This window comes from Ranitomeya variabilis, chromosome 2 (genome assembly GCF_051348905.1).
Source record: "Ranitomeya variabilis isolate aRanVar5 chromosome 2, aRanVar5.hap1, whole genome shotgun sequence".
Classification (NCBI taxonomy): domain Eukaryota; kingdom Metazoa; phylum Chordata; class Amphibia; order Anura; family Dendrobatidae; genus Ranitomeya; species Ranitomeya variabilis.
The window spans coordinates 817,173,225-817,191,271 of NC_135233.1; the positions used below are offsets into that span (position 1 = coordinate 817,173,225).

The following is an 18,047-nucleotide window of genomic DNA, read 5'->3' on the forward strand; positions in this document are numbered from 1 at the left end:
AAACAAAATAGATTTTATGCTGATACAAAGGGAGTGGACAGCACCTATAAAAAAAATCATACAATGATCTAATGCCGCTGGGCAAAAATATATATGTCATGATCCAGTTCTGTGTTTATGTTCAGCTGTCTTGTCTCTGGACTGGTCATGTGGGAGTTAATTCCCTCTGCCTCACTTTAAAGCTGGCTGAGCTATTTAAGTCCTCTGCAGCCTGTGGCCCAGTGTCTGCTATAGTTCATGCTGCACGGCTTGAGCACCTGACCTGTTCACTTGTACTAGTGTTCCTTTTTGCCTCTGACTGCCTGTACCCGTTTATGACTTGTTCTGACCCTTGGCTTGTATCCCGACTTCGTCTTACGTCTCACGTTTTGTTACCACGTTCCCGGTAGGTTCTGACTTCTTGTTTGTCCCCGACCATTCTTCTGACTTCCCCTGTGTACTGCGCTTACCTCTATGTGTATGACCTTTGGCTTGTCTGACTTCTCTTGCATTACCTGTGACACCTGTGTTGTTGTTCCGTATTGCTGTGCTGTGTGTACAACCTCTTTTCCTGTACCAGCTCCCCCTGGTGGAGGTTGCACAATACTACACTACAGCAGCACATTACAATATATAATTGAACATGAGGTTTTTAGTTTAACATTCTGATCAGACTGTATGAAGCCCACTGCCACATCATGGCAAACCTCGTTGTGGGTTCTACCACCCAAAGGGAGCAGAGCCACGCGCCGACCACTGCCACAGCGGCAATGCACAGGCAGGGCAGACAACATGCTGTCTTCAAACCGCGCCAACCCACCAGCATAAAACCACAGCAACAATGGCCAACCCCAAAGAGGAAGAGGGCAGTCTGTGGCTACTGGCACTGACCACCAAGTTGGACTAAGAAAGACTGGGAATCTGCAGGATATTAGAAAAGGACAGCCACATCCCTGTGCCAAATACATCAAGTCATCTAAATTATGCTTCTGTAAAATACCCAAATCCATTGTATAGTAGTAGGAGGAAAATAGCGGGTGATCTGCGCTGCTGGTGTGCATACAATCAAGAAGTCAGAAGAAGAGATGAGAGTGCTAATTATTCTCTACACATTTCAAAGTAATTACAACTTCTTTAAGAGAACTACAAATGTCTGTGGTTACTGTGAAACGCATAGAGAATAGACCGCACCGTTATCTCTTTGGAAGACTCTGATGTCTTGATCAGATGCACACCAACAGGGCAGATCACTTGCTGTTTCCCTACTACTACTATTAACACGTCATATTTACCAACCTGAGGGGTTGCATCAGCTGGAATTATCTTTTATACCATTTCAGTATTGTGTCTCACACAACCATAGCAGGTGAGCCTTACCACCTCTGGTCATCATGTAATCAGGATAGCACTCTATTGCCCTTTCTTTGTTCCCCACTTATTGTCCAACAAATACATTGTATGCTAATATACAGAAACATATCTAAAACAATGGCATATTCCATCATATTAATATCTTCTTATTCTAGTACATCCCTATGCTGCAGAGTTTAAATAATGGAAAATATAGTTCAATAATTACAGCTTGAAGTCACTATTAATAAAAATTAATTTGTATGCTAACTGTGCTAGAGACTGGCACACTGGGAAAACCAAAGTAACTCTGTAACAAAGTAACTTTTCTATTTTCCTTTCTTTCATTACCGCTTGTGCTTCCTTTAATTATAGAAATAAAGAAGTGTTTATTTTGAAATATAAACCCTTTATGGATTTTTACTTTGATCTATGCGCATTGAATCCACTTGTGCATTGTACTACTTCTTCACTGGTATCTGCAATAATTTGAATTTAAACCAAAAAAGTAATTTTAACCTAGCAATTTTTAACATTTCTTACTTTTCACATATTTGCCACTCTTCTTTTATTCACAGCCGCAATGCTTCTACAGGGACTTGCAAAACCTGCTATTAAAAAAAAGAATAGGGAAATACATTTTTTACATTTAAACTGGAGAGGCAATACATCTCATTGACCAAGAAAGACTACATGTTTGAGCTTTAAAAAAAAAAATCCCCTTAAGGTGCAAAAGACATTGTGAATTCTGTTGTAAATGGTCATGCTTCTTATTCTGGATCAGATGGCTCCACCAGCTCATATTTCATTTGTGGCATAGGAAATTCTTCCTGACCCTGAATTGATGTGATGATTATTTTTCCCAACTGATGCTTCTTTTTATCTCAAAAGATGACTTTCAAAATGTAGATCTGATGCACCAGGAGTCATTCAAATGCAAGACCTGAGCTTACCAATTCTTTAGCAAGTGCAAAATGATTCCTCCGCCCAAAGGAATACAAGGAAAGCACAATAGCTTGAAGAACAAAGCATCTGCTCTGTACAGTGCTATGAAATACAGCATGTCTGCCGCATTCTCTTTATTCTCCATTGTGAGGTATTGGAGAAATGGAACACTGACTTATTTCAATGTATAGGTTAATTTTGAATATTTTGTTTAATGATTTCCCACAATATTTTTTTTTCCATTGTGTCAAGAAGCAAAGTAAAAAAGGGGAAAAGAAAACATGTCTTCCTTTAAGGATTTTAAAATAAATATTTTGCAATGTTAATTATTGTGAAAATGTAAATTTTAGGTTAGAAAAATATACCATTCAGTTCTGGAAAGTAAATGGTATTTTCTTTTTAACCCCTTTCTGACATCGGACGTACTATCCCGTCGAGGTGGGGTGGGCCCGTATGACCACCGACGGGATAGTATGTCCAGCGCGATCGGCCGCGCTCACGGGGGGAGCGCGGCCGATCGCGGCCGGGTGTCAGCTGAATTTCGCAGCTGACATCCGGCACTATGTGCCAGGAGCGGTCACGGACCGCTCCCGGCACATTAACCCCGGCACACTGCGATCAAACATGATCGCAGTGTTCCGGCGGTACAGGGAAGCATCGCGCAGGGAGTGGGCTCCCTGCGTGCTTCCCTGAGATGAGACGATCGGTACAAGGCGGTACAGAGAAGATTTGCGCAGGGAGGGGGCCCTGCGTGCTTCCCTGAGACCCCCGGAGCAACGCGATGTGGGTCTCTTACCTCTTCCTCCCTGCAGCGAGCCCAGATCCAAGATGGCCACAGCATCTGGGTCCTGCAGGGAGGTGGCTTCACTGCGCCTGCTCAGAGCAGGCGCCGGGAAGCCTCCAGGAGCTGTGCATGTCAGATCGCCGATCTGACACAGTGCACAGCAAAGTGTGAGATCGGCGATCTTACAATATAACATGATGCCTCCCCTGGGGCAATGTTATAGTGTAAAAAAAATATATATTCACATGTGTAAAAAAAAAAAAAATCCCCAAAAAAATTCCCCCAAAAAATATATATTGTTCCTATAAATACATTTCTTTATCTAAATAAAAAAACAATAAAAGTACACATATTTAGTATCGCAGCGTCCGTAATGACCTGACCTATAAAACTATCCCACTTGTTAACCCCTTCAGTAAACACCGCAAAAAAAAAAACGAGGCAAAAAACAACGCTTTATTATCATACCGCCAAACAAAAAGTGGAATAACACGCAATCAAAAAGACGGATATAAATAACCATGGTACCGCTGAAAATGTCATCTTGTCCCGCAAAAAACAAGTCACCATACAGCATCATCAAAGAAAAAATAAAAAAGTTATAGTCCTCAGAATAAAGCGATGCAAAAATAATAATTTTTTCTATAAAATAATTTTATCATATAAAAGCACCAAAACATAAAAAAAGATATAAATGAGGTATCACTGTAATCGTACTGACCCGAAGAATAAAACTGCTTTATCCATTTTACCAAACGCGGAACGGTATAAACGCCTCCCCCAAAAGAAATTCATGAATAGCTGGTTTTTGGTCATTCTGCCTCACAAAAATCGGAATGAAAAGTGATCAAAAAATGTCACGTGCCCGAAAATGTTACCAATAAAAACGTCAACTCATCCCGCAAAAAACAAGACTCTGTGGACCAAAATATGGAAAAATTATAGCTCTCAAAATGTGGTAACGCAAAAAATATTTTTTGCAATAAAAAGCGTCTTTCAGTGTGTGACGGCTGGCAATCATAAAAATACGCTAAAAAACCTGCTATAAAAGTAATTCAATCCCCCTTCATCACCCCCTTAGTTAGCGAAAAATTAAAACATTAAAAAAATGTATTTATTTCTATTTTCCTATTAGGGTTAGGGCTAGGGTTAGGGCTAGGGCTAGGGTTAGGGCTAGGGTTAGGGCTAGGGTTAGGGCTAAGGTTAGGGCTACGGTTAGGGTTAGGGCTAGGGTTAGGGCTAGGGTTAGGCTTATGGTTAGGGCTAGGGTTAGGGTTAGGGTTAGGGCTAGGGTTAGGGCTAGGGTTAGGGCTAGGGCTAGGGTTAGGGTTAGGGTTAGGGCTAGGGTTAGGGTTAGGGTTGGGTCTAGGGTTAAGGCTACAGTTAGGGTTGGGGCTAAAGTTAGGGTTAGGGTTGGGGCTAAAGTTAGGGTTAGGGTTTGGATTACATTTACGGTTGGGAATAGGGTTGGGATTAGGGTTAGGGGTGTGTCAGGGTTAGGGGTGTGGTTAGGGTTACCGTTGGGATTAGGGTTAGGGATGTGTTTGGATTAGGGTTTCAGTTATAATTGGGGGGTTTCCACTGTTTAGGCACATCAGGGGCTCTCCAAACGCGACATGGCGTCCGATCTCAATTCCAGCCAACTCTGCGTTGAAAAAGTAAAACAGTGTTCCTTCCATTCCGAGCTCTCCCGTGCGCCCAAACAGGGGTTTACCCCAACATATGGGGTATCAACGTACTCAGGACACATTGGACAACAACTTTTGGGGTCCAATTTCTTCTGTTACCCTTGGAAAAATACAAAACTGGGGGCTAAAAAATAATTTTTGTGAAAAAAAAAGATTTTTTATTTTCACGGCTCTGCGTTATAAACTGTAGTGAAACACTTGGGGGTTCAAAGTTCTCACAACACATCTAGAGAAGTTCCTTGGGGGGTCTAGTTTCCAATATGGGGTAACTTGTGGAGGGTTTCTACTGTTTAGGTACATTAGGGGCTCTGCAAACGCAATGTGACGCCTGCAGACCAATCCATCTAAGTCTGCATTCCAAATGACGCTCCTTCTCTTTTGAGATCTGCCATGCGCTCAAACGGTGGTTCCCCCCCACATATGGGGTATCAGCGTACTCAGGACAAATTGGACAACAACTTTTGGGGTCCAATTTCTTCTGTTACCCTTGGGAAAATACAAAACTGGGGGCTAAAAATTAATTTTTGTGGAAAAAAAAGATTTTTTATTTTCATGGCTCTGCGTAATAAACTGTAGTGAAACACTTGGGGGTTCACAGCTCTCACAACACATCAAGATAAGTTCCTTAGGGGGTCTACTTTCCAAAATGGTGTCACTTGTGGGAGGTTTCAATGTTTAGGCACATCAGTGGCTCTCCAAACGCAACATGGCGTCCCATCTCAATTCCTGTCAATTTTGCATTGAAAAGTCAAACGGCACTCCTTCTCTTCTGAGCTCTCTCATGCACCCAAACAGTGGTTTACCCCCACATATAGGGTATCAGCGTACTCAGGACAAATTGGACAACAACCTTTGGGGTCCAATTTCTTCTCTTACCCTTGGGAAAATAAAAAATTGGGGGTGTAAAGATCATTTTTGTGAAAAAATATGATTTTTTATTTTTGCGGCTCTGCATTATAAACTTCTGTGAATCACTTAATGGGTCAAAGTGCTCACCACACATCTAGATAAGTTCCTTAGGGGGTCTACTTTCCAAAATGGTGTCACTTGTTGGGGGGTTCAATGTTTAGGCACATCAGTGGCTCTCCAAACGCAACATGGCGTCCCATCTCAATTCCTGTCAATTTTATATTGAAAAGTCAAACGGTGCTCCATCCCTTCCGAGCTCTCCCATGCGCCCAACCAGTGCTTTACCCCCACATATGGGGTATCAGCATACTCAGGACAAATTGGACAACAACTTTTGGGGTCCAATTTCTTCTCTTACCCTTGGGAAAATAAAAAATTGGGGGTGAAAATATCATTTTTGTGAAAAAATATGATTTTTTATTTTTACGGCTCTGCATTATAAACTTCTGTGAATCACTTAATGGGTAAAAGTGCTCACCACACATCTAGATAAGTTCTTTAGGGGGTCTACTTTCCAAAATGGTGTCACTTGTGGGGGGGTTTCAATGTTTAGGCACATCAGGGGCTCTCCAAACGCAACATGGCGTTTCATCTCAATTCCAGTCAATTTTGCATTGAAAAGTCAAATGGCGCTCCTTAGCTTCCGAGCTCTGCCATGCGCCCAAACAGTGGTTTACCCCCACATATGGGTTATCGGCATACTCAGGACAAATTGTGCAACAAGTTTTGGGGTCCATTTTCTCCTGTTACTCTTGGTAAAATAAAACAAATTGGAGCTGAAGTAAATTTTTTGTGAAAAAAAGTTAAATGATCATTTTTATTTAAACATTCCAAAAATTCCTGTGAAACACCTGAAGGGTTAATAAACTTCTTGAATGTGGTTTTGAGCACCGTGAGGGGTGCAGTTTTTAGAATGGTGTCACACTTGGTTATTTTCTATCATATAGACCCCTCACAATGACTTCAAATGAGATGTGGTCCCTAAAAAAAAATGGTGTTGTAAAAATGAGAAATTGCTGGTCAACTTTTAACCCTTATAACTCCCTAACAAAAAATTAAGTTTGGTTCCAAAATTGTGCTGATGTAAAGTAGACATGTGGGAAATGTTACTTATTAAGTATTTTGCGTGACATATCTCTGTGATTTAATTGAATAAAAATTCAAAGTTGGAAAATTGCAAAATTTTCAAAATTTTTGCCAAATTTCCATTTTTTTCACAAATAAACGCAGGTAATATCAAAGAAATTTTACTACTATCATGAAGTACAATATGTCACGAGAAAACAATGTCAGAATCATCAGGATCCGTTGAAGCGTTCCAGAGTTATAACCTCATAAAGGGACAGTGGTCAGAATTGTGAAAATTGGCCTGGTCATTAACGTGCAAACCACCCTTGGGGGTAAAGGGGTTAATTTGACACTTTTTTTAGATTAAATAATACAGGTACTGTAAAACAAGGGTGTTCTAAGGAAAATACAATAATCATGTTTAGGAAAGCTGGTGTGCTAATAAATAACGTGTCTTTGGTGGATGTGTAATGAGCATAACACAGTTAACCTCTACCACATTAGGACTCAAATGAATGTACAGGGAAGGAGTCAGCCTGTGTAGAGGGGGCTCATGAGCTGAGTGTTCTCCTAATGCAGCTGATGTCAGCTTTATGACAGAGCTGGCATCTGTCTCTACCAGTTGTGGCTGGAGCTGAACGCTGCTGTTAACCACTTACCGTAAATGCTTCTGCTAAGAGGCATTTACATGGAACTTGCGCACTAGCATCCAGCAGCCCCATGATGTGATTAAGGGGCATTGATGGGTTACTACTTCTGGGTATTGTAACGGAAAAACAAAACTGATTAAAATTATTCTTTATTAACCTCATTACACCCGAAAGTGATTTGGACATTAATAAAAAGGCCAATTTTTATAATTCTGACCACTGACACTTTATGAGGCAATCATGGAGATTCTGAGATTGTTTTTTCGTGACATATTGTACTTCATGATAGTGGTAAAATGTCTTCGATATGACTTTCGTTTATTTGTGTGAAAAAAATGGAAATTTGGCAAAAAGTTAGAAAATTTCGCAATTCTCAAAGTTTGAATTTTCATGTCCTTAAATCACAGAGATATGTCACATAAAATAATAGTAAATAAATAACATTTCCCAGATGTCTACTTTACATCAGCACAATTTTGGAAGCAACTGTTTTTTGTTAAGAAGTTATAAGGGTTAAAAGTTGACCAGCAATTTTCAATTTTCCCAACAAAATTTATAAAACCATTTTTTAGGGACCACCTCACATTTGAAGTCACTTCACAGGGGTCTATATGATATAAATACCCAAAAGTGACACCATTCTAAAAACTACGCTGTTGTGAACTCTATTTTTGGGCTCCCTCTAGTGGTCACAAGCGGTACTGTGTAGTGTTGTCTTTCTGCAGGTTGCAGCATCAGCTGGTTCGTTATCATGGTTGGTTTCCTATTTAGCCCACCTGGATACTCAGTTCCTTGCCTGCTATCAATGTATTCAGTGCTCTTCAGATTCCTTGTGTCTACCTTGCTCCCAGTCTCTCCAAGACAAGCTAAGTTTTTGTTTGATAATTTTTTGATTATCAGCGTTCATTATGTTTTTAGTCCAGCTCGCTAAAATGTGATTTCCTCGCTTGCTGGTTGCTCTAGGGGACCGAGTTTCTCCCCCCACACCGTTAGTTGGTGTGGGGGTTCTTGAAATCTCAGAGTGGATATTTTGTAAGGGTTTTTTACTGACCGCATAGATTCCCTTTTCTATTTTCTGCTATCTAGTATTAGTGGGCCTCATTTGCTGAATCTGCTTTCACCCCTGTGTATGTGCCTTCCTCTTACCTCACCGTTATTATTTGTTGGGGGCTTCTATATCTTTGGGGATTATTTCTCTGGAGGCAAGAGAGGTCTTTCTTTCTCTCTAGGGGTAGTTAGTTCCTCAGGCTGGCTTGAGACGTCTAGGATTTTTAGGCACGTTCACCGGCTACTTCTAGTGTGTTTGGATAGGTTCACTTTTGCGGTCAGTCCAGTTTGCCACCTCCCAAGAGCTTGTCCTATGTTTGTCACTTAGCTGGAGTAATTTGTGATCCTCAACCACTAAGGATCATAACAGTATAGCAGGCCAAAAAGTGTTTAATGCATCGCAGAAGTGGGATAAAAAGAAGACCTGAGTACCTTTTTTTTTTTTCTCCCGCTTTTCCTTTGCTGCAGTCTGTTTAGCTTCTTTCATCCCCTTGAACTCTGGGTGGTTTTGAGCTCAGCTGCAGACATGAATGTTCAGACTCTGACTTCTAGTGTGGATCATCTTACTGCACGGGTGCAAAGTATTCAGGATTTTGTTATTCATAGCCCTATGTCAGAACCAAAGATACCCATTCCTGAGTTGTTTTCTGGAGATAGATCTAGGTTCCTAAATTTTGAGAATAATTGTAAGTTATTTCTATCTCTGAGACCTCGTTCCTCTGGTGATTCTGCTCAGCAAGTTAAAATTGTTATCTCCTTGTTGCGTGGCGACCCTCAAGATTGGGCCTTCTCTCTGGTGCCAGGAGATCCTGCATTGCTTAATGTAGATGCATTTTTTCTGGCTCTTGGACTGCTTTATGAGGAGCCTAATCTTGAGAATCAGGCAGAAAAAGCGTTGCTGGCTATCTCTCAAGGTCAGGATGAAGCAGAGGTGTATTGTCAAAAATTTCGGAAATGGTCGGTGCTTACTCAATGGAATGAGTGTGCCCTGGCTGCAAATTTCAGAGAAGGTCTTTCTGAGGCCATTAAGAATGTTATGGTGGGGTTTCCCACCCCTACAAGTCTGAGTGATTCTATGGCTTTAGCCATTCAGGTTGATCGGCGTTTGCGGGAGCGCAAATCTGCTCATCCTTTGGCGGTATTTTCGGAACAGAGACCTGAGTCTATGCAATGTGACCGAACTCTGACCAGAATTGAGCGACAAAGTCATAGACGTCAAAATGGGTTGTGCTTTTACTGTGGTGATTCTACGCATGTTATCTCAGCATGCTCTAAACGCTTAAAAAAAATCGCTAAACCTGTCACCATTGGTACTATACAGCCTAAATTTATTTTGTCTGTTACTTTGATTTGTTCTTTGTCGTCCTACCCGGTTATGGCTTTTGTGGATTCGGGTGCTGCCCTGAATCTGATGGATTTGTCATTTGCCAGGCGCTGTGGTTTTGTCCTGGAGCCTTTGGAATTTCCTATTCCTCTGAGGGGAATTGATGCTACGCCATTGGCTGAGAATAAGCCTCAGTATTGGACGCAAATGACCATGTGCATGACTACCGTACATCAGGAGGTGATTCGCTTTCCTGTTCTGCATAATTTGCATGATGTTGTCGTTTTGGGTCTGCCATGGCTGCAAGCTCATAATCCAGTTTTAGATTGGAAAGCTATGTCTGTGTCAAGTTGGGGTTGTCAGGGAATTCATGGCGATACTCCGTTGGTGTCTATTGCTTCTTCCACTCCTTCTGAGGTCCCTGAGTTTTTGTCTGACTACCAGGATGTATTTGATGAGCCCAGGTCCAGTGCCCTGCCCCCTCATAGGGATTGTGACTGTGCTATAAATTTAATTCCTGGTAGTAAATTCCCTAAGGGACGACTTTTTAATTTGTCTATACCAGAGCATGCCGCGATGCGGAGTTATATAAAGGAGTCTTTGGAGAAGGGACATATTCGCCCATCCTCTTCCCCTCTTTGTGCAGGATTTTTTTTTGTGGCCAAGAAGGACGGTTCTTTGAGACCTTGTATAGATTATCGTCTTCTGAATAAAATCACAGTCAAATTTCAGTATCCTTTGCCACTATTGTCTGATTTGTTTGCTCGGATTAAGGGTGCCAGTTGGTTCACCAAGATAGATCTCCGTGGTGCGTATAACCTTGTGCGCATTAAGCAGGGAGATGAATGGAAAACAGCATTTAATACGCCCGAAGGCCATTTTGAGTACTTAGTGATGCCTTTTGGACTCTCTAATGCTCCTTCTGTGTTTCAGTCCTTCATGCATGACATCTTCCGAGAATATCTGGATAAATTTATGATTGTTTATCTGGATGACATTTTGGTCTTTTCTGATGATTGGGAGTCCCATGTGAAGCAGGTCAGGATGGTGTTTCAGGTCCTGCGTGCTAATGCTTTATTTGTGAAGGGCTCAAAATGCCTCTTCGGAGTACAGAAGTCTCCTTTTTGGGTTTTATTTTTTCTCCTTCTACTGTGGAGATGGACCCAGTCAAGGTCCAGGCTATTCATGACTGGACTCAGCCCACGTCTGTTAAGAGTCTTCAGAAGTTCTTGGGTTTTGCTAATTTTTACCGTCGTTTCATCGCTAATTTTTCTAGCGTGGTTAAACCTTTGACGGATTTGACCAAAAAGGGTTCTGATGTGACTAATTGGTCTCCTGCGGCCGTGGAGGCCTTTCGGGAGCTGAAGCACCGGTTTTCTTCAGCTCCAGTCTTATGTCAGCCAGATGTCTCTCTCCCCTTCCAGGTCGAGGTTGATGCTTCTGAGATTGGAGCAGGGGCTGTTTTGTCGCAGAGAAGTTCTGAGGGCTCTGTGATGAAGCCATGTACTTTCTTTTCAAGAAAGTTTTCGCCTGCCGAGCGGAATTATGATGTTGGTAATCAGGAGTTGTTGGCTATGAAGTGGGCATTTGAGGAGTGGCGACATTGGCTCGAAGGAGCTAAACATCGTGTGGTGGTCTTGACTGATCACAAGAATCTGATTTACCTTGAATCTGCCAAGCGCCTGAATCCTAGACAGGCTCGTTGGTCGTTGTTTTTCTCCCGTTTCAACTTCGTGGTCTCATACCTGCCTGGTTCGAAGAACCTGAAAGCTGATGCACTTTCTAGGAGTTTTGTGCCTAACTCTCCGGGAGTTTCTGAGCCGGCTGGTATTCTCAGAGAGGGAGTAATTTTGTCTGCCATTTCCCCAGATTTGCGACGGGTGCTGCAGAAATTTCAGGCGGATAGACCTGACCGTTGTCCACCAGAGAGACTGTTTGTCCCGGATAGATGGACCAGCAGGGTTATTTCCGAGGTTCATTCTTTGGTGTTGGCGGGTCATCCTGGGATTTTTGGTACCAGAGATTTGGTGGCTAGGTCCTTCTGGTGGCCTTCCTTGTCACGGGATGTGCGTTCCTTTGTGCAGTCTTGTGGGATTTGTGCTCGGGCTAAGCCTTGCTGTTCTCGTGCCAGCGGTTTGCTTTTGCCTTTGCCTGTTCCGAAAAGGCCTTGGACGCACATTTCCATGGATTTTATTTCGGATCTTCCAGTATCTCAGAAACTGTCTGTCATCTGGGTGGTGTGTGATCGTTTTTCCAAGATGGTCCATTTGGTGCCCTTGCCTAAGTTGCCTTCTTCCTCCGATTTGGTTCCTCTATTTTTTCAGAGTGTGGTTCGCTTGCACGGCATTCCTGAAAATATTGTGTCTGATAGAGGATCCCAGTTTGTGTCCAGGTTTTGGCGGACTTTTTGTGCTAAGATGGGCATTGATTTGTCTTTTTCGTCGGCCTTCCATCCTCAGACTAATGGCCAAACCGAGCGAACTAATCAGACGTTGGAAACTTATTTGAGATGTTTTGTTTCTGCTGATCAGGATGATTGGGTGACTTTTTTGCCTTTGGCCGAGTTTGCCCTTAATAATCGGGCTAGTTCTGCTACTTTGGTTTCGCCTTTTTTCTGCAATTCTGGTTTCCACCCTCGTTTTTCCTCGGGTCAGGTTGAGCCGTCTGACTGTCCTGGGGTGGATTCTGTGGTGGATAGGTTGCAGCAGATTTGGAACCATGTGGTGGACAATTTGAGGTTGTCACAGGAGAAGGCTCAGCGCTTTGCCAACCGCCGCCACGGTGTGGGTCCCCGACTTCGTGTTGGGGATTTGGTGTGGCTGTCTTCTCGGTATGTTCCTATGAAGGTCTCCTCTCCTAAATTCAAGCCTCACTTCATCGGTCCTTATAAGATCTTGGAAATCCTTAACCCGGTGTCTTTTCGTTTGGATCTCCCAGCATCGTTTGCCATTCATAATGTGTTCCATAGGTCTTTGTTGCGGAGGTATGTGGTACCTGTGGTTCCTTCTGTTGAGCCTCCTGCTCCGGTGCTGGTCGAGGGCGAATTGGAGTACGTGGTGGAGAAGATTTTGGATTCTCGTATCTCTAGACGGAGGCTTCAGTATTTGGTTAAGTGGAAGGGCTATGGTCAGGAGGATAATTCCTGGGTTGTCGCCTCTGATGTTCATGCGGCCGATTTGGTTCGTGCCTTCCACGTGGCTCATCCTGATCGCCCTGGGGGTCTTGATGAGGGTTCGGTGACCCCTCCTCAAGGGGGGGGTACTGTTGTGAACTCTATTTTTGGGCTCCCTCTAGTGGTCACAAGCGGTACTGTGTAGTGTTGTCTTTCTGCAGGTTGCAGCATCAGCTGGTTCGTTATCCTCGTTGGTTTCCTATTTAGCCCACCTGGATACTCAGTTCCTTGCCTGCTATCAATGTATTCAGTGCTCTTCAGATTTCTTGTGTCTACCTTGCTCCCAGTCTCTCCAAGACAAGCTAAGTTTTTGTTTGATCATTTTTTGATTATCAGCATTCATTATGTTTTTAGTCCAGCTCACTAAAATGTGATTTCCTCGCTTGCTGGTTGCTCTAGGGGACTGAGTTTCTCCCCCCACACCGTTAGTTGGTGTGGGGGTTCTTGAAATCTCAGAGTGGATATTTTGTAAGGGTTTTTTACTGACCGCATAGATTCCCTTTTCTATTTTCTGCTATCTAGTATTAGTGGGCCTCATTTGCTGAATCTGCTTTCACCCCTGTGTATGTGCCTTCCTCTTACCTCACCGTTATTATTTGTTGGGGGCTTCTATATCTTTGGGGATTATTTCTCTGGAGGCAAGAGAGGTCTTTCTTTCTCTCTAGGGGTAGTTAGTTCCTCAGGCTGGCTCGAGACGTCTAGGATTTTTAGGCACGTTCACCGGCTACTTCTAGTGTGTTTGGATAGGTTCAGATTTGTGGTCAGTCCAGTTTGCCACCTCCCAAGAGCTTGTCCTATGTTTGTCACTTAGCTTAGATATTTGTGATCCTCAACCACTAAGGATCATAACACTAAGCCCCTCAAGGTGCTCAAAGCCATCAAAGACCTTTCCCTGTCCTGGATTGCCTCATACCTTTCCCACCGCACATTTAGCATTTCCCACTCCCACACTACCTCCTCATCCTGCCCTCTCTCTGTTGGTGTCCCTCAAGGCTCTTTCCTGGGACCCCTACTTTTTTCCATCTATACCCTTGGCCTAGGAAAACTCATAAAGTCCCATGGCTTCCAGGACCACCTGTCATGGTTCCCAATGGCAAGGGAACGTAAGAAACATATAAGTAACGAACGAGCTCTCGGGTGATGGAAACTCGAGTTGACCGTGAGCTAAATCTACCACACAACTAACAGTAGCCAGGGAGCATACCTACGGCTTCCTATATGCCACGCGCCAGCCGGAGGACTAACTACGCCTGGTAGAGGAAGAAACAGACCTGGCTTACCTCTAGGGAAATACCCCAAAAGATGATAGCAGCCCCCCACATGTAATAACGGTGAATTAAGAGGAAAAGACATACACAGTATGAAAGTAGATTTAGCAAAGAGAGGTCCACTTACTAGATAGCAGAAGGATACAAAAGAGGACTTCACGGTCAACTGAAAACCCTTTCAAAAACCATCCTGAAATTACTTTAAGACTCCTGTGTCAACTCATGACACAGGAGTGGCAATTTCAGCCCGCAAGAGCTTCCAGCTACAGAGAATTACAAAAACTGCAAACTGGACAAAAGGTACAAAACAAAAGGACAAAGTCCACTTAGCTGATCAGCAGACTAGTAGCAGGAACATGCAACCGAAGGCTCTGGTTACAATGATGACCGGCAAGGAAATGACTGGAGAGCAAGGCTAAATAGGAAACTCCCAAATACTGATGGAAGCAGGTGAACAGAAGCAGCAAAGTGCAAACAAGTCACCAGTACCACCAGCAACCACCAGGGGAGCCCAAAAAGCGGATACACAACAGTACCCTCCCCTTAAGGAGGGGGCACCGAACCCTCACAAGAACCGCCAGGGCGATCTGGATGAGCCCTATGAAAGGCACGAACCAAATCCGAGGCATGAACATCAGAGGCAGTTACCCAAGAATTATCTTCCTGACCATAGCCTTTCCATTTAACCAGATATTGAAGTCTCCGTCTGGAAATACGGGAGTCCAAGATCTTCTCTACGACGTACTCCAATTCACCCTCAACCAGCACAGGAGCAGGAGGTTCAGTAGAAGGAACCACTGGTACCTCATATCTCCGCAACAACGACCGATGGAACACATTATGGATAGCGAAAGATGCCGGGAGGTCCAAACGAAAGGAAACAGGGTTAAGAATCTCCAAAATCCTATAAGGACCGATGAACCGAGGCTTAAATTTGGGAGAAGAAACCCTCATAGGGACAAAACGGGAAGACAACCACACCAAGTCCCCAACGCGAAGGTGGGGACCAACACGACGACGACGGTTAGCAAACTGCTGAGTCCTCTCCTGGGACAATTCCAAATTATCCACCACTTGTCCCCAAATCCGATGCAACCGATCCACCACCGCATTCACTCCAGGACAATCCGAAGATTCAACCTGACCAGATGAAAAACGCGGATGAAATCCTGAATTGCAAAAGAAAGGGGAAACCAAAGTGGCAGAACTAGCCCGATTATTAAGAGCAAACTCCGCCAACGGCAGAAAGGCAACCCAATCATCCTGATCCGCAGACACAAAACACCTCAAATAAGTCTCCAAAGTTTGATTAGTTCGCTCCGTCTGGCCATTGGTCTGAGGATGGAATGCAGACGAAAAGGACAAATCAATGCCCAACCTGGCACACACTGCCCGCCAAAATCTAGACACGAACTGGGTACCCCTGTCAGAAACGATGTTTTCCAGAATACCATGCAAGCGAACCACATTTTGAAAAAACAGAGGGACCAACTCAGATGAGGAAGGCAACTTAGGCAATGGCACCAAATGAACCATTTTAGAAAAACGGTCACACACCACCCAGATGACAGACATCTTCTGAGAAACAGGGAGATCCGAGATAAAGTCCATAGAGATGTGCGTCCAAGGCCTCTTCGGAATAGGCAAGGGCAACAACAACCCACTAGCCCTAGAACAACAAGGCTTGGCCCGAGCACACACATCGCAAGACTGCACAAAAACACGCACATCTCGAGACAGGGAAGGCCACCAGAAGGATCTAGCCACCAAATCTCTGGTGCCAAAAATTCCCGGATGACCTGCCAGATTAGAAGAATGAACTTCCGAGATGACTCTAGTGGTCCACTCGTCAGGAACAAACAGTCTACCAGACGGACAACGATCAGGTCTATCCGCCTGAAATTCTTGCAAAGCACGTCGCAAATCTGGAGAGACAGCAGACAAAACCACTCCATCCTTAAGGACACCAGCAGGTTCAGAATTCCCAGGAGAGTCAGGCTCAAAACTCCTAGAAAGAGCATCTGCTTTCACATTCCTAGAACCCGGTAAGTACAAGACCACAAAATTAAACCGGGAAAAGAACAACGACCAACGTGCCTGTCTAGGATTCAGGCGCCTGGCAGACTCCAAATAAATTAAATTCTTGTGATCAGTCAAAACTACCACCTGATGTCTGGCACCCTCAAGCCAATGACGCCACTCCTCAAATGCCCACTTCATGGCCAAAAGCTCCCGATTACCAACATCATAGTTTCGCTCGGCGGCCGAAAATTTTCGCGAAAAGAACGCACAAGGTCTCATCACTGAGCAGTCGGAACTTTTCTGCGACAAAACCGCCCCCGCTCCGATCTCGGAAGCATCGACCTCAACCTGAAAGGGAAGAGAAACATCAGGCTGGCGCAACACAGGGGCAGACAAAAAGCGGCGCTTAAGCTCCCGAAAGGCCTCCACGGCAGCAGGGGACCAATTGGCAACATCAGCACCCTTTTTAGTCAAATCCATCAGAGGTTTAGCAACGCCAGAAAAACCAGCTATAAATCGACGATAAAAATTAGCAAAGCCCAAGAATTTCTGGAGACTCTTCAGAGAAGTAGGCTGCGTCCAGTCGTAAATAGCCCGAACCTTGACAGGGTCCATCTCAATAGAAGAAGGGGAAAAAATATACCCCAAAAATGAAATTTTTTGAACCCCAAAAACACACTTTGAACCCTTTACACACAAAGAATTCTCCCGCAAAACCTGAAAAACCCTCCTGACCTGCTGAACATGAGACTCCCAGTCATCAGAAAAAATCAAAATATCATCCAAGTACACAATCATAAATTTATCCAAATATTCACGGAAAATATCATGCATTAAGGACTGAAAGACAGAAGGTGCATTAGAAAGGCCGAAAGGCATTACCAAATACTCAAAATGGCCCTCAGGCGTATTAAATGCGGTCTTCCACTCATCCCCCTGCTTAATTCGCACCAAATTATACGCCCCACGAAGATCAATCTTAGAGAACCACTTAGCCCCCCTTATGCGAGCAAACAAATCAGTCAGCAAAGGCAACGGATACTGATATTTGACTGTAATTTTATTCAGGAGACGATAATCAATACAAGGCCTCAGAGAGCCATCCTTTTTAGAGACAAAGAAAAAACCGGCTCCTAAAAGTGATGAAGAAGGACGAATATGTCCCTTTTCCAGGGACTCCTTAATATACTCGCGCATAGCAGCATGTTCAGGTACAGATAGGTTAAACAAACGACCCTTTGGAAATTTACTGCCAGGAATCAGATCTATGGCGCAATCACAATCCCTGTGAGGAGGGAGTGAACCAATCTTAGGCTCTTCAAAAATATCACGATAATCAGACAAAAATGCCGGAATCTCAGATGGAATAGATGACGAAATGGACACCATAGGAGTGTCCCCATGAGCCCCCCGACATCCCAAGCTTAACACAGACATAGCCTTCCAGTCAAGGACTGGGTTATGAGACTGTAACCATGGTAATCCAAGCACCAAAACATCATGTAAATTGTACAACACAAGGAAGCGAATCATCTCCTGATGGTCTGGAGTCATACGCATAGTCACTTGCGTCCAGAACTGTGGTTTATTACAAGCCAAAGGTGTAGAATCAATACCCTTCAGAGGTATAGGGACTTCCAGAGGCTCTAAATCAAACCCACAGCGCCTGGCAAAGGACCAGTCCATAAGACTCAGAGCGGCGCCAGAGTCCACATAGGCATCCACGGTAATAACTGATAATGAACAAATCAAGGTTACAGACAAAATAAATTTGGACTGTAAAGTGCCAATTGAAATGGACTTGTCAACCTTCCTAGTACGCTTAGAGCATGCCGATATAA

At 43.7% G+C, this 18,047-nt stretch overlaps 1 long non-coding RNA gene across 1 annotated transcript in view; it reads right to left on the reverse strand.

Annotated features, from left to right (window-relative positions):
* The window catches only part of LOC143809941 (uncharacterized), a 60,121-nt gene extending 57,732 nt beyond the window's left edge, over window positions 1–2,389 (reverse strand). The window contains exons 1-2 of the long non-coding RNA XR_013222548.1: window positions 2,283–2,389; window positions 1,873–1,940 (exon numbers count right to left, since the gene is read on the reverse strand). This is a non-coding gene — a long non-coding RNA (uncharacterized LOC143809941). The remainder of the gene's footprint in view (window positions 1–1,872; window positions 1,941–2,282) is intronic.
* Between the last annotated feature and the right edge of the window lie 15,658 nt (window positions 2,390–18,047).